At 45.7% G+C, this 17561-nt stretch overlaps 1 protein-coding gene across 1 annotated transcript in view; it reads left to right on the top strand.

The window, feature by feature from the left end:
• pou6f2 (POU class 6 homeobox 2) overlaps positions 1-17561 on the top strand; it is a 453085-nt gene that overhangs the window by 10116 nt on the left and 425408 nt on the right. The window lies entirely within an intron of this gene.

Genomic DNA, 17561 nt, shown 5'->3' with positions numbered 1-17561 from the left:
TGTCATGGAATCTGTTCAGGCACTGAGACAGATTCTGAAGCAACATATAATTGCGACAATACTTTGACCTAGTTGTGTATGCCTATCACTGAAAGATGTGGTTCATGTCTTTTCGACAATCTGCACATTACTACGGATTGACAGACTGTAACAAATGACCCATCTTCCCGTTTGTCTGCATTTATTTTGACCTGGAATTCAAAATTCAGTCATGATCATTGATCTGAAATCTTCACCCTTTGGAACCTTACTCGAAATAAGGTTTTTAACAATTTTGATTCTGTTCCACTCTGTCTACAACATTTAATGGTGCTGAACGCAGCCTCGTGCAGAGTATGGCACTGAGGCAATAATCAGTCAAAGGTTGAGCGATGGGAAGGAGAAAATCAAATGAAGTTATTCCCATATAGAGCAGGAACCATTGGTATGTGTTTGGCCCCTGGGAGCTTTATCAATTTTCAGGTGACTTTGTTCACTGATCTCAAATACTTGTTTTTTTTTGCAGAACCAAATGTTAAAAAATTAGAATCAATAGACAATAGGTGCAGGAGTAGGCTATTCGGCCCTTCGAGCCAGCACCACCATTCAATGTGATCATGGCTGATCATTCTCAATCGGTACCCCCGTTCCTGCCTTCTCCCCATACCCCCTGACCCCGCTATCCTTAAGAGCTCTATCTAGCTCCCTCTTGAATACAAGCGACTAGGCTTGTATACACTGGAATTTAGAAGGATGAGAGGAGATCTTATCGAAACGTATAAGATTATTAAGGGGTTGGACACGTTAGAGGCAGGAAACATGTTCCCAATGTTGGGGAAGTCCAGAACAAGGGGCCACAGTTTAAGAATAAGGGGTAGGCCATTTAGAACTGAGATGAGGAAAAACGTTTTCAGTCAGAGAGTTGTGAATCTGTGGAATTCTCTGCCTCAGAAGGCAGTGGAGGCCAATTCTCTGAATGCATTCAAGAGAGAGCTAAATAGAGCTCTAAAGGATAGCGGCATCAGGGGGTGTGGGGAGAAGGCGGGAACGGGGTACTGATTGAGAATGATCAGCCATGATCACATTGAATGGCGGTGCTGGCTCGAAGGGCCGAATGGCCTCCTCCTGCACGTATTGTCTATTGTCTATTGAATGCATTACCGTACTTTAGTTTAGTTTAGAGATACAGCGCGGAAACAGGCCTATTGGCCTACTGAGTCTGCGTAGACCAGCGATCCCCGCACACTAACACGATCCTACACACACTGTGGACAATTCACACTTACACCAAGCCGATTAACCTACATACCTGGACGTCTTTGGAGTGTGGGAGGAAACCGAAGTTCTCGGAGGAAATCCACGAGGAGAACGTACAAACTCTGTACAGATATCACCCTTAGTCTTGATCGAACCCGGCTGGCACTGTAGTTGCTGTAAGGCAGCAGTTCTACCGCTGCATCACCGCGCCACCCATATCACCCTGTTCGCTTAATCTTCACTTTCCACACCCCCCCACCGGGCTCCATCTGCCTTTTTTCCCCTCTGTCTGCCTGCTTCCACATGCCTCTAGCTCCCAACCAAAGATAATAGAACAGATCAAGATAGACCACTCGACCCTGAAAACCGTAGTATGTCACGGCGACATTTTAGTAGGCAAAAACTTGCAGAAACATTTTAAAAGAAAAATAACAAAAATCTAGATGAGATATACTCTACATTTTTATGGTGTCATCACACATACTGTTCCCCCAAAACACTGATTACACTGCGAGAGGCATAACGAAAGGCGGGTTTTGCCTACTAAAATGGCGGACGTTACGCTCCTTTGCGTACTACACTTCAGTATAGACGATTTTGACGGAGTGGTTCATCTTGCTCCTCTAGTATCTTTGCTCCCAACTGTGCTCTTCCTTCTCCCCACATGGCTTCATCTGCTCATAATCTTTCACTCCTCGGTCCACCAATCACTTACAGGCCCCCCTCTCTTTTGCCCACCCCCCCCCATCTTTATACAGTACATCTTCTCTCTGTCCTGATGCAAGATCTCGACCCAATACTTGACAATTCCTCGTTGCTCTAGATTCCTGTATTTGTGCCCCAACTTTCTTGAGGTACTTTGGACAATGTACCTGCATTTTGTTTCAAGGTCTCGATTTCTGCAAATAGACACAAATTGACGTCCACATGAATGGCCGGACCCAGGGTTTCCCAGCAGCACATAGCCCAGAGCACTCCCTCCACTGGCTTGTCGTCTTCCCACAGTCGGTTTGGACCAGACGGGATAGCCTTTGTTGCCCTCGTGCATCGATGAGCCTTGGGCGCCCAAAACCCTGTCTGTCGCCGGTTTGCGGTTTGTCCCTCCTCGGACCACTGTCGGTAGGTACTCACCACTGCTGACCGGGAGCACCCCACAAGCCTTGCCGTTTCAGAGATGCTCTGACCCAGTCGTCTGGCCATAACAATTTGGCCCTTGTCAAAGTCACTCATGTCTTTACTCCTGCCCATTTCTCCTGCATCCAACACATCAAGTTCAAGAACTGATTGTTCATTTGCTGCCTAATATATCCCACCCCTTGACAGGTGCCATTGTAACAAGATAACCAATGTTATTCACTTCACCTGTCAGTGGTCATAATGTTTCGGCTGATCGGTGTAGGTATAGGGTGAGAGGGGACATATTTATTAGGAACCCAAGGGGCAGTGTTTTCACTCAGGTGATGTGTGTATATGGAATGCGCTACCAGAGGAGGTAGTTGAGGCACGTACTTTAACAGCATTTAAAAGACACTTGAACGTGCACATACAATACAATACAATACAATATATCTTTATTGTCATTGTACAGGGGTACAACGAGATTGGGAATGCGCCTCCCATACGATGCAATAAATTAATTAGCTAGTCAGTATTAATTTAAACAACCCAATGAAACAAATTCTAACAGTTTTAAAACAGAATAAAGTGCAAGTAGATCTGTGCCGGTTCACTGTGCGATGTGACCATCCGGCTCAGCAGGACCGGTTCATAGCTGCTATGGCCCTGGGGATGAAGCTGTTCCTGAATCTGGAGGTGCGGGCGTAGAAGGCCTTGTATCGTTTGCCTGATGGTAGAAGTTCGCACAGACTGTTGCAGGGGTGTGAGAGTCTTTGTGGATGCTGGTGGCTTTTCTGAGGCATCGTGTGTTGTAGATGCCCTCCAAGGCTGGTAGCTGTGTTCCGATGGTCCTCTGAGCTCTATGGACTACCCGCTGAAGAGCTTTCCTCTCTGCCTCCGTGCAGCTGAGATACCACACGGGGATGCCATGTGTTAGGATGCTCTCTATGGTGCAGTGATAGAATGTCGTCAGCAGCTGTTGGGGTAGACCAGACTTCTTCAGTGTTCTTAGGTAGAACAGTCGTTGCTGTGCCTTCTTGACCAGCGCAGCAGTGTTATTGGACCATGTTAGGTCCTCCAAAATGCGAGTGCCCAGAAACTTGAAGCTGGACACTCTCTCCACACTGTCCCCGTTGATAAAGATCGGGGCGTATTCCCCGTTGTGTGACCTACGGAAGTTGATGATCAGCTCCTTGGTCTTGGTGGTATTTAGGGACAGGTTGTTATCAGACCACCAGTCCGCCAGGTTCTGCACTTCCGCTCTGTATTTTGTTTCATCACTGTTGGTGATAAGCCCGATCACCGTTGTGTCGTCTGCAAACTTGACAATGGTGTTGGTGTTTAATGCAGGAACACAGTCGTGTGTGAAGAGGGACTAGAGCATGGGGCTCAGAACACAGCCCTGTGGTGTGCCGGTACTCAGGGTGATAGTGGAGGACAGGTGCGGGCCCATTCTCACTGCCTGCGGTCGCTCCAGCAGGAAGTCCAGGATCCAGTCGCATAACGACGAGCTGAGGCCTAGCTGGTGGAGTTTGGTGATGAGCTTGGTGGGGATGACCGTGTTGAAGGCAGAGCTATAGTCAATGAATAGCATCCTCACGTACATGCCCTGTCTCTCCAGGTGAGTCAGGACAGTGTGAAGAGCCAGAGAGATGGCGTCCTCTGTGGATCTATTTGCCCAGTATGCAAATTGATGTGGGTCCAGTGAGTCAGGGATGCTGGATTTGATGTGTGAGAGGACCAGCCTCTCAAAGCACTTCATGACTAACGGCGTTAGGGCAACCGGGCGGTAGTCGTTCAGGTTGGAGATCTTTGTTTTTTTCGGCACCGGAACTATGGTAGCCGACTTCAGGCACTTGGGGACCTTAGCCAGAGATAGTGACAGGTTAAAGATCCTGGTGAATACCTCAGCCAACTGTTCAGTAATACCTCAGCCAACTGTTCAATAATAACAACGTTTTTGAGGGATATGGGCCAAACATGGGCAAATTGGATGAAAGATTTAGTGTAGTTTAGTTTTAAGTTTAGATTAGATGCCACTTTAGTCGCCATGCACAAGTTGGGGCGAAGAGCCTGTTTCCATGCTTAATGACTCTACGACGCTCTGGTCTATCTTATTGAATGACAGGGCAAAAAAAAAGATTAAAAGACTTGCTTGTGCTTCTGTTTCTTACGTCCTATAATAATAATAATAATAATAATATATTCCTTTATTCGTTCCACACCGGGAAAATTTACAGCAGCAAAGTGGATAGCAAGAAATGTTATGTTCTGCCTACCAGAGCTCTTTTAAGTTGAAATATTACGAAAGTTTCTTCAATGCCACAACGTGACATTATTAGATACACTGTCATTTGATTCTGTGGTCTTAACTTGTAGCTTTTAATTCATTCTAAATGTACAGCATTACAGAATGTTGAATAGAAGGGTTGTGGTGGAAGGTATCCTGCCCCAGCAGACTTGGGTCCACCTGTACCAAGGGTCACTGGCTTGGGTCCACCTGTACCAAGGGTCACTGGCTTGGGTCCACCTGTACCAAGGGTCACTGGCTTGGGTCCACCTGTACCAAGGGTCACTGGCTTGGGTCCACCTGTACCAAGGGTCACTGGCTTGGGTCCACCTGTACCAAGGGTCACTGGCTTGGGTCCACCTGTACCAAGGGTCACTGGCTTGGGTCCACCTGTACCAAGGGTCACTGGCTTGGGTCCACCTGTACCAAGGGTCACTGGCTTGGGTCCACCTGTACCAAGGGTCACTGGCTTGGGTCCACCTGTACCAAGGGTCACTGGCTTGATTGTAATCATGTATTGCCCAAAACCACAATAAATTGCATAGAGTTGTAAATGTAGCCCAGGCCATCACACTGACCAAACTTCCAACCATTGACTCCTTCTACACTTCACGCTGCTCAGCAAAGCAGCCAACATAATCAAAGACCTGTCCCACCCCAGTCATTCCTCCTTCTCCCTGCTGCCATCCAGCAGAAGGTACAGAAGCATGAAAGCGCACATTACCAGATTGGAGAACAGCTTCTTCCCCTCCATTATCAAGCTTCTAAACAGCCCTTGTGTAAGCTAGGGTACTGTTCTACCCCATTGAGGACATGGGACTTTGTTTAAGGGAATGATGCATTCCAATGCTAAGAACTATAATCTGCACTCTGTATCTTCCCCTTTGCTCTGTACATTGTACTTGAGTTTGAACCGATTGTATCTATATATGGTGTATCTGATCTTTTTGGATAGCATACAAAAAACAAAGCTTTCCTCTGCACCTCGGTAAGAGTGACAATAATAAATCTAAAGTGCTTCCTTGAGACTTCTTCAAAGAACATAATGCTTGTGTGAAGAATGAAGAATAAGTTGATATATCTTGGGTCCAATTTCAACAAAGGGGATTGCATTCTTCATCTCTTTGGTTGTTTATAGTTTTGCAATCTCAACATTTACATCTTCTTCTGTTACATACTTTGTTAAATAGGTTCCCCGCCTGAAACATTGAATATTTCTCTTGCCAAAGATGCTGTCTGACCTGTTGCGTGTTTCCATCATTTTCTATACCCTGAAAATGCATTTTTATTTTAATTCTTTGATATTTGTTACCAAATTCAAGGGTATATATTCAAACGTGTACATTGTGCAAAGCAAGGAAAATCTTTCAAATAGTTAGCTGGGCATTAAAGAGGAAGGTTAGTACTACTATTGGATTTAAATATCACAGTGTGGTCAATACGTGAAGCAAACACCTTAAGATCTTTGCTAAAAATCCCTAGACACTCAACAAAAGATAATCATCTTGTCTTCCTCAGTCTGAATAAGGGTCTCGACCCAAAACGTTACCCATTCCTTCTCTCCAGAGATGCTGCCTGACCCGCTGAGTTACTCCAGCATTTTGTGTCTACCTTGTCTTCTTTCCATCTCCTTTCCATTGACGTTGATGATGTCTAACATTTGCGAAGTCACTGTTGTCAAGACCATATGTGTCCTGCTCTTCCTCTGACAGAGAGTTTGGCTCGCTGGCACTCGCTCAGGATTTACAGCGATGATGGTTGCTAACACTGCGAATGTATCCACATGCCACTTTGCAGTAGGTCTCTTGCTGTGTATGTCTGGTCAGCCATCAATTCTCTCCTCAAGGGGTGCCATAGTTAGCTATTGAAGTTCCAAACTGCATCTGTTACATAGAAACATAGAAAATAGGTGCTGGACGAGGCCATTTGGCCCTTCGAGCCAGCACCACCATTCATTGTGATCATGGCTGATCATCTACAATCAGTAACCTGTGCTGCCTTCTCCCCATATCTCTTGATTCCACTAGCCCCTAGAGCTCTATCTAACTCTTAAATTCATCCAGTGAATTTGCCTCCACTGCCCTCTGTGGCAGAGAATTCAACAAATTCACAACTCTCTGGGTGAAAAAGTTTCTTCTCACCGCAGTTTTAAATGGCCTCCTCTTTATTCTTAGACTGTGTCCCGTGGTTTTGGACTCCCCCAATATTGGGAACATTTTTCCTGCATCTAGCTTGTCTAGTCCTTTTATCCGTTACAGGCGAACAATTTGAAAGATTTTCCTTGCTTTGCACAATGTACATGTTTGTATGTACTTGAATTTGGTAACAAATATCAATGAATTAATCTAAAAATTGCATTTTCAGGGAACAGAAAATGCTGGAAACACTCAGCTGGCCAGGAGTATCTTTGGAAAGGGAAATATTCAATGTTTCAGGTGTGGAACTTATTTAACCCCAGGCATAATTAATAACTTCATCATGAAAAATCGCATTAAATTTGAAAGCAAGAAACCTGGGACTAAAATTTGTATCCTAATTTTAATAAAGGCAATTATAGTGGAATGAAGACCGATGGTGCTGAAATGAACTTGGAAAATAGATAAAAGTGTAAAATGATAGATCAGCAAAGCAGATGAATAAAAAGTAATTTAGTTTAGTTTAGAGATACAGCGTTGAAACAGGCCCTTCGGTCCGTCGAGTCCGCACCGCCCAGCGATCCCCGCACACTAACACTATCCTACACACACTAGGGATAATTTACATTTACACCAAGCCAGTTAACCTACAAACCTGTATGTCTTTGGAGTGTGGGAGGAAACCGAAGATCTTGGAGACAACCCACGGGGTGACAGGGAGAACGTGCAAACTCTGTACAGTCAGCGCCTGGAGTCAGGATCAAACCTGGGTCTCTGGCACTGTAAGGCAGCAACTCTACTGCTATGCCACTGTGCCGACCTAAGATTTCACCAAAGATGCATTCCATTCTTTCTCTACAAGAAGGGTGCACCATCTGTAGGAAGGTCATAAGGTATAGGAGTAGAATTAGGCCATTCGGCCCATCAAGTCTATGCCGCCATTCAATCATGGCTGATCTATCTCTCCCTCCTAACCCCATTCTCCTGCCTTCTCTGCAGAACCTCTGACATCTGTACTAATCAAGAATCTATCTCTGCCTTAAAAATACCCACTGACGGCCTCCACAGCATTTTGTGGCAAAGAATTCCACAGATTCACCAGCCTCTGACTAAAGACATTTCTCCTCATCTCCTTCTTAAAAGAACGACCTTTAATTCTGAGGCTATGACCTTGTAAGACATTACGGCTTCAGCATGCAGATAGAAACCAGCACGGGTTTTTTGTACACGCTGTTGCCAGTGTGGGTCTTCTTTATTTTACAAAAGTACACCGCGCATACTTACAATTGTTCACGAGACTATAAGATATTGAATATATCACATGACACAAATCATACCATTCTAGTACTCTATTCTTAACATTACAGTTACCATTATATACACTACACTGCTCTCCCCGTAGAAAGTAAAATAACTTGTAAATTAGACAAACAAGAATAATTTTATAAATGTAATCTGGCGGTTGGTTAACGCACTCTTTCTGATCTCCTGAGTGGTTTAGGGGGAGTGTCAGGTTGTGGTTCTAAAGGAGGGTCAAGTTCAGGATCATTTACCTTTGTCTCTACTTTCTTTGGAGATTCTGCTCTTACATCTGAACTTGGAAAAATACCAAAATCTGACAGATCTGCTTCTTTGTCTATGCCTTGCTCTGGTACCAGTTCATCCCTTGCTGGGATCATACTACTGTTCCCACCTCCCACTTTGTAAGGGGGACTGAGAACACGAACCTGATCATGTGTGTTGAGCCTGCGTTCTTTTTTACTTCCACCGACCGCAATGAAGTTTCTGATCAGAATGTTTCCATTCAACCTTCGGAGATAGGTTAGGTGGAACCAAACTCAGCCTAGTTCTGAGCCTTCTTTTCTTGAGGAGCTCAGCTGGTGTATACCTTGTATAAGACAATAACTGCAGATGCTGGTACAAATCGAAGGTATTTATTCACAAAATGCTGGAGTAACTCAGCAGGTCAGGCAGCATCTCAGGAGAGAAGGAATGGGTGACGTATCGGGTCGAGACCCTTCTTCAGACTGATGTCAGGGGGGCCGGACAAAGGAAGGGTATAGGTGGAGACAGGAAGATAGAGGGAGATCTGGGAAGGAGGAGGGGAAGAGAGGGACAGAGGAACTATCGAAAGTTGGAGAAGTCGATGTTCATACCACTGGGCTGCAAGCTGCCCAGGCGAAATATGAGGTGCTGTTCCTCCAATTTCCAGTGGGCCTCACTATGGCACTGGAGGAGGCCCATGACAGAAAGGTCAGACTGGGAATGGGAGGGGGAGTTGAAGTGCTCGGCCACCGGGAGATCAGTTTGGCCAATGCGGACCGAGCGCAGGTGTTGAGCGAAGCGATCGCCGAGCCTGCGCTTGGTTTCGCCGATGTAAATAAGTTGACATCTAAAGCAGCGGATGCAATAGATGAGGTTGGAGGAGGTGCAGGTGAACCTCTGTCTCACCTGGAAAGACTGTTTGGGTCCTTGGATGGAGTTGAAGGGGGAGGTAAAGGGACAGGTGTTGCATCTCGTGCGGTTGCAGGGGAAAGTGCCCGGGGATGGGCTGGTTTGGGTAGGAAGGGACGAGTGGACCAGGGAGTTACGGAGGGAACGGTCTCTGCGGAACGCAGAGAGGGGAGGGGTTGGGAAGATGTGGCCAGTGGTGGGGTCCCGTTGTAGGTGACGGAAATGTTGGCGGATGATTTGTTGGATTCTCTGGCTGGTGGGGTGGAAGGTGAGAACGAGGGAGATTCTGTCCTTGTTGCGAGTGGGGGGAGGGGGAGCAAGAGCGGAGCTGCGGGATGTAGAAGAGACCCGTATACCTTGTGGTAGATTGTGGAGTGGTACGATATTTCAGTAAGAAACTGGGTTGAAGATATTTCCAATTTCACCTGAAGTGAACAGAAAACACTGAAAGGAAAAGCTGCTGGTCTCCTCGACAAACATACGATATGCAATCCGCGTCTAATTTGCAGGTATTATGGTCACAGTACGTGCTAGATTTCAGTCCAACCCAAAATGTCAAGAATTTCCTTTATTGATATTCAAACAAACATTTTTAAAAGGTTGATAAGAACATACAACAGTGCATACAAGAATATATTTCATATTTTAATTTTTTAATTTTATATTTCAGATACAGGGGGGCGGCTGACATCAGTCTGAAGAAGGGTCTCGACCCGAAACATCACCCATTCCTTCTCTCCCGCGATGCTGCCTGACCTGCTGAGTTACTCCAACATTTTGTGAATAAATACCTTCGATTTGTACCAGCATCTGCAGTTATCTTCTTATATTACCTGCATGGTGGCCAATTAGGAAAAGGGGAGATGCAACGTGACCTGGGTGTCATGGTGCACCAGTCATTGAAAGCAAGCGTGCAGGTGCAGCAGGCAGTGAAGAAAGCGAATGGTATGTCAGCATTCATAGCAAGAGGATTTGAGTATAGGAGCAGGGAGGTTCTGCTGCAGTTGTATAGGGCCTTGGTGAGACCGCACCTGGAGTATTGTGTACAGTTTTGGTCTCCTAATCTGAGGAAAGACATTCTAGCCTTAGAGAAGGTTCACCAGATTGATCCCTGGGATGGCAGGACTTTCATATGAAGAAAGACTGGATAGACTAGGCTTATACTCGCTGGAATTTAGAAGACTGAGGGGGGATCTTATAGAAACATATAAAATTCTTAAGGGGTTGGAGAGGCTAGATGCGGGAAGATTGTTCCCGATGTTGGGGAAGTCCAGAACCAGGGGTCACAGCTTAAGGATAAGGGGGAAGTCTTTTAGAAACATAGAAACATAGAAAATAGGTGCAGTAGTAGGCCATTCGGCCCTTCGAGCCTGCACCGCCATTCAATATGATCATGGCTGAAATGTTTTCTCATCTCGGTCCTAAAAAAGTGATGAAATCATTGGACAAAGTCAGCATGGATTTACCAAAGGCAAATCATGTCTGACGAATCTTATAGAATTTTTCGAGGATGTAACTAGTAGAGTGGATAAGGGAGAACCAGTCGATGTGTTATATCTGGACTTTCAGAAGGCCTTCGACAAGGTCCCACATAGGAGATTGGTGTACAAACTTAAAGCACACGGTATTGAGGGTTCAGTGTTGAGGTGGATAGAAAATTGGTTGGCGGACAGGAAGCAAAGAGTAGGAATAAACAGGTCCTTTTCGGAATGGCAGGCAGTGACTAGTGGGGTACCGCAAGGCTCAGTGCTGGGACCCCAGGATCTTATAGAAACATATAAAATTCTTAAGGGGTTGGAGAGGCTAGATGCGGGAAGATTGTTCCCGATGTTGGGGAAGTCCAGAACCAAGGGTCACAGCTTAAGGATAAGGGGGAAGTCTTTTAGGACCGAGATGAGAAAACATTTCTTCACACAGAGAGTGGTGAGTCTGTGGAATTCTCTGCCACAGAAGGTAGTTGAGGCCAGTTCATTGGCTATATTTAAGAGGGAGTTAGATGTGGCCCTTGTGGCTAAAGGGATCAGGGGGTATGGAGAGAAGGCAGGTACAGGTTACTGAGCTGGATGATCAGCCATGATCATATTGAATGGCGGTGCAGGCTCGAAGGGCCGAATGGCCTACTCCTGCACCTATTTTCTATGTTTCATAACAAGAGGAGTTGAGTATAGGAGCAAAGAGGTCCTTCTGCAGTTGTACAGGGCCCTAGTGAGAGCGCACCTGGAGTACTGTGTGCAGTTTTGGTCTCCAAATTTGAGGAAGGATATTCTTGCTATTGAGGGCGTGCAGCGTAGGTTCATGAGGTTAATTCCCGGAATGGCGGAACTGTCGTATGTTGAAAGACTGGAGCGACTAGGCTTGTATACACTGGAATTTATAAGGATGATAGGGGATCTTATCGAAACAAATAAGATTATTAAGGGGTTGGACACGTTAGAGGCAGGAAACATGTTCCCAATGTTGGGGGAGTCCAGAACCAGGGGCCACAGTTTAAGAATAAGGGGTAGGCCATTTAGAACGGAGATGAGGAAAAACGTTTTCAGTCAGAGAGTTGTGAATCTGTGGAATTCTCTGCCTCAGAAGGCAGTGGAGGCCAATTCTCTGAATGCATTCAAGAGAGAGCTAGATAGAGCTCTTAAGGATAGCGGAGTCAGGGGGTATGGGGAGAAGGTAGGAACGGGGTACTGATTGTGAATGATCAGCCATGATCACATTGAATGGCCGCTGGCTCGAAGGGCCGAATGGCCTCCTCCTGCACCTATTGTCTAAGTCATAGAGTGAGACAGTGTGGAAACAGACCCTTCGGCCCAACTTGCCCACACTGGCCAACATGTCCTAGCTACACTTGTCCCACCTGCCTGTGTTTGGTCCATATTCCTCCAACCTTGTCCTATCTATGTACCCATCTAACTTTCTTAAATGTTGGGATAGTCCCTCTCTCAACTACCTCATCTGGCAGCTCGTCCCGTACATCCACCACCCTTTGTGTGGAAAAGTTAACCCCCAGATTCCTATTAAATGTTTTCCCCTTCACCTTAAACCAATGTCCTCTGGTCCTTGATTCACCTCCTCTGGGCATGAGACATCTACCCGATCTATTCCTCGCATGAGGAAGTATGTGGAAGACATTCTGGCCTTCCATCACAGTGAGGAGGTGACTGGAGGAGACTCACTGTGATGGATGTTTCTTTTTTTTTTTTTTGTGTTGGTTTGTGATTGTGTGTGTTATTGCTTATTTTTATTGCTCTTAATGTTGGACTGTGGGTAAGGGAATTTCGTCGAAAAGACTTGTTTTTTTTGGATGGCAATAAAGGCGATTCTGATTCTGAGCATGCAACTGCAGGGATGAAGCTGGTGAAAGAGTGTACAGTTTCAACAGCTGATGGAGGAGTGAAAGAACACACAGTTCCAGGAACCTGAAGGTAGGCACAACATGCTAGAGTAACTCAGCGGGACAGGCAGCATCTCCAGAGAGAAGGAATGGGTGACGTTTCGAGTCGAGACCCTTCTTCAGACTCTTTCGGGTCGAGACCCTTCTTCAGACCTGTGTGGCCACTGTGTTTTCCATTTATTCTTCCCATTGAGAGAATACTAGACCAAGTGGACCCGTTGGGCCCAAACCTCGTCCGCATTGGTGCAGCAACCGTTCCTCCCCCCCCCCACCCCACCCCTGTCCCCCTCCCCTTCCTCCCTCTTCCCCGCTCCCCCTCTCCCTCTCCGCTCTTCCCCCTCCACCCTCCCCCCTCCCTCCTCCTCTCCCTCCTCCCCTCCCTCCTCCCCTCCCTCCACCCCCTCCCCCTCCCCACCCCTTCCCCTTCCGTCCCCCTAAACCCCCCTTATCCTCCCTCCCTCCCCCCCTCCGCCCTCCCTACCTAGGAGATAGATTTAAACTTTAAAATGTGAATATCTTAAAAAATATAACACCGATTTCAATGAAACTTCTTCCATTAGCACCAAATGGACGACGGTGAGTAAGGTGGGCCTAAAATTGTCGAGCTATCGTGTACCGTTTTGGCTGTAGTTCAGGAACAATCAAACAAACAAACGAGAGTTTTAGTATATAGATTCTGCCTTTCAATTCCTCTTACTGAAGTGCATGAGTTCATAGTTTCCCACATTTAACTCCATTTGCCAGTTATTCCCTGACTCAGTCATACCTTACCCTGGTGTAGAATCACAATGTTTTGTATCACAACATGCCCTTGCAGCTATTTCTAAATCGCCTCATTCAGGCCCCATGAATCTAAATGGCAAACATTTGAGGGCCAAGAACAGGTCCCTGGGATACTCCACACGCCTGCAAAAGGAAAGGACCCATTTATTCAAATTCGCAGTTTTCTATGTGAAAGCCAGTTCCAATTCATGCTCACACACTTTCTCCAATACATGGACTCTTAATTTATGCGCCAGCCTCTTATTTGGCATATTGTCGAAAGCCTTTGTGAAATCTAAATGCACAGTGTTTCCAGCTTCCTCTCTGCCACCCCTCCCAGTCAAATCCTCAAAGAAATTCAACAAATTTGTCAAACACAATACACCTTTTGTCTTCCTCCCTTGTTGAACAAGGGAATCACACTGGCTGATTTCCGACCTCTGGTGCCCTCTGAGAACTTATTGAGTTTTAAAAAATAAATTAAAGCAATCACAGCCACCTCCTTTAAAATCCTTGGGTGCAGGCCAGTGTGTTCTGTCGATTTGTCCGCCTTCAGCCCTGGGAGTTTCTCAAATACTTTATCCCCTGTGATTGAGATTTTTTTTACAAGTTCCACTCTGTTATTTGAAATGAGCTTATCTACTATCTCAGGGACATTTGCAGAGTACTGGTGAAGCCTGATTCAAAAATCGTCTTAATATATCTGCCACTTCTTCGCTTCCTATTATTAATTCATTAGATTTGTTCTCTCGAGGTCCCAGTTCAGTTTAGTTTATTGTCATGTGTACCGAGGTACTGTGAAAAGCTTTTTGTTGCATGCGAACCAGTCAGCGGAAAGACAATACGTGATTACAATCAATCCATTTCCAGTGCATAGATACATGATAAAGGAGTAACGTTTAGTGCTAGGTAATGGATGAGAGGGGATCTTATAGAAACATATAAAATTATAAAAGGACTGGACAAGCTAGATGCAGGAAAATTGTTCCCAATGTTGGGGGAGTCCAGAACCAGGGGCCACAGTCTTAGAATAAAGGGGAGGCCATTTAACACTGAGGTGAAAAAAAAAGTTTTCACCCAGAGAGTTGTGAATTTGTGGAATTCTCTGCCACAGATGGCAGTGGAGGCCAAATCACTGGATGGATTTAAGAGAGAGTTGGACAGAGCTCAAGGGGCTAGTGGAATCAAGGGATAAGGGGAGAAGGCAGGCACGGGTTATTGATTGTGGACGATCAGCCATGATCACAATGAATGGCGGTGCTGGCTCAAAGGGCCGAAAGTCCTCCTCCTGCACCTATTTTCTACGTTTCTATGTTTCTAAAGCCAGTAAAGTCCGTTCAAGGAGAGTCCAAACCTACCTGAATCACCTTCCTTTTTATATATCCATAGAAACTCTCACTGTTTGTTTGATATTATTGGCAATTGGTTGCATTCCTAGAAAATGGTTTGTATTGAGATTTTCCATAATGTAATACTGCATCATCTGCACATGCGCCAAGAAACGTGCGTTGAAAAATAATACATTTTGTGCTAACTTATTTTTTCCACACCGATTCCGTGCGAGCATATTTTATTCTATATCTTTAATTTTCGGGTAGTGTGCTGTGAATTTTGTATGGGCAATCTTCCATAATCCAAATGGCCACAAAGTGGGGACCGCATTTTTCAAGTTGAGAAAACACAAGTTTTCTCTCACAATCCATTTTCTCCCCACCTGTGACCTTTTCGTCATTTGCTACCTGATCCTAAATTTCTTCCCAGTCCTCTGGGCTGCCATCAGCCCTTGCTACTTTGTATGTCAAAAAGAACGCCTCAAACAATCAAAGGGTGAAAGACAGCCCCCTACATGACCACCCTTTGCTACCTCAGCGTCTGAAATCACGCAGAAGTTTCCTCTCTTTTGTCCATCCCCTGGACCGCAACACATTCACATGGCAATCGATCCCTCTGAGAAACTCCCACCAGGATCCGACCAACCGTGGATAACATGGCGCAGTCTCAACAGACTGTGGACAGGCGTGGGGAGGAGCAAATCGAACGTGCTGAAGTGGGGATACACTGAAGATGCGGCAGACTGCGAGTGTGGACGGGGCCTCCAGACTATGGAACATCTCCTGAGCTGTGACGTGCTGCGTGACACGTGCACTGTAAAGGATCTTGCAGAGGCCAAACACGTGGCACTAATATTTACTCGCGATTGGCAAACAGATGACACGAATAAAAGATTTCCTACTTTTCAATTCAACATTATCTGTGACCCTCCTTGGTTGACCACAGACATACCCTCCTCTCATGGAATCCCTCTTTCCAATTGGGATAAATTCTAGCCGCGTGTTATGAACCAGCTGTTTGAATATTGGCCACTGTTCAGTCACTGACCTGTCTCTTAGCTTATTTTTTTTTAAGTCCACCTTAGAAAACTTCACCTTCAAATCATTATAATTGCCCTTCTTTAAATTGAAGATCTGCCTTTGGTCCTGTGGTATTCACACTCAAAATGCATCTGAAGTTTTTCATACTGTGGGTCATGTCTCACCACAAAATCTCATAGAAACATAGAAAATAGGTGCTGGAGGAGGCCATTCGGCCCTTCGAACCAGCCGCCATTCATTGTGATCATGGCTGATCACAATCAATAACCCGTGCCTGCCTTCTCCCCATATCCCTTGATTCCACTAGCCCCTAGAGCTCTATCTAACTCTCTTAAATCCATCCAATGATTTGGCTTCCACTGCCCTCTGTGGCAGAGAATTCCAGAAATTCACAACTCTCTGGGTGAAAACATTTCTTCTCACCTCAGTTTTAAATGGCCTCCCCTTTATTGTAAGACTGTGTCCCCTGGTTCTGGACTCGCCCAACATTGGGAACATTTTTCCTGCATCTAGCTTGTCCAGTCCTTTTATAATTTTATATGTCTCTATAAGATCCCCTCTCATCCCTTTAAATTCCAGTGAATACAAGCCTATTAATCTCGTATTAATCCTTTCCGATTACTCATTTCCAAATCGAAAATGGCCTATTCCCAGAAAGGTTCCACAACATACTGTTCTTAGAAGCAATCCCTGATTCACTAGAGACATTCTTCTGTGATACTCATGCCAGTTTGGTTCATTCAATCAATATGTAGCACAAAATCTTGCGTGAAAATTGCACCTCCCTTCAAACATGCCCCAGATTTCTCCATTTATGCTCTGCTTTAGCAGGCACTAGACCAAGTGGATCCGTTGGGCCCAAACCTCTTCTGCATTGGTGCAGCACCCTCTCCTCCCCCCCTCCCCTCCCCCCCTCCCCTCCCTCCCTCCCTCCCTCCCCCCTCCATCCTCAACCCTCCTTATCCTCCCTCCTCCTCCCCCCCTCCCTCCACCCCCCTCCCTCCCTCCCTCCCCCCTCCCCCCTCCCCCCCTAGGAGATAGATTTAAACTTTAAAATGTGAATAACTTTAAAAATATAACACCGATTTCAATGAGACTTCCATTAGCACCAAAGGGACGACGGTGAGTAAGGTGGGCCTAAAATTGTCACGCTATCGTGTACCGTTTTGTCTGTAGTTCAGGAACAAACAAACGAGAGTTTTAGTATATAGATGTTGTGGGCCTCTAGAATACGTTCACCTGTGTCTTTTATCTCCTGCTATTTGTGATTTCAACCTAAGCTGATTCTCCATCGCTTTGCATTGCCTCTCTGATGCATTCATTGCATAATGGTCTCCTCTACCAGTGCAGTCATGGACAGAAGCATCTGCCACAGGTAGATTGGTTAGAATGAGGTCAGATAGATTTATACCTTATGTTGGTTCACTGATTACCAGACACAAACCCAAACTTGCAACCACATCTTCACGACCTGGCCAGTCCCAGTGCTACTAGCCTACCCTTGGTGATGAACATTGAAGTCCCCCATTCTGAGTACGTTCTGTGTCTTTACTAGACTTTAGACTTTAGAGATACAGTGTGGAAACAGGCCCTTCAGCCCACCGAGTCTGCGCAGACCAGCGATCACCCATTACAGTAGCACTATCCCACACACTAGGGACAATTTTACAATTTTACTAAAGCCAATTAACCTACAAACCTGTACATCTTGGAAGAAACTGGAGCACCCGGAGAACATCCACGTGGTTACAGGGAGCACGTACGAGCTCCATACACACAGAACCCATAGTCAAGATTGAACCCGGGTC

This window comes from Rhinoraja longicauda, chromosome 4 (assembly GCF_053455715.1).
Source record: "Rhinoraja longicauda isolate Sanriku21f chromosome 4, sRhiLon1.1, whole genome shotgun sequence".
Taxonomy (NCBI): domain Eukaryota; kingdom Metazoa; phylum Chordata; class Chondrichthyes; order Rajiformes; family Arhynchobatidae; genus Rhinoraja; species Rhinoraja longicauda.
Note: the sequence above shows the minus strand (reverse complement) of the source record. Positions and strands in the feature narration are given on the sequence as shown.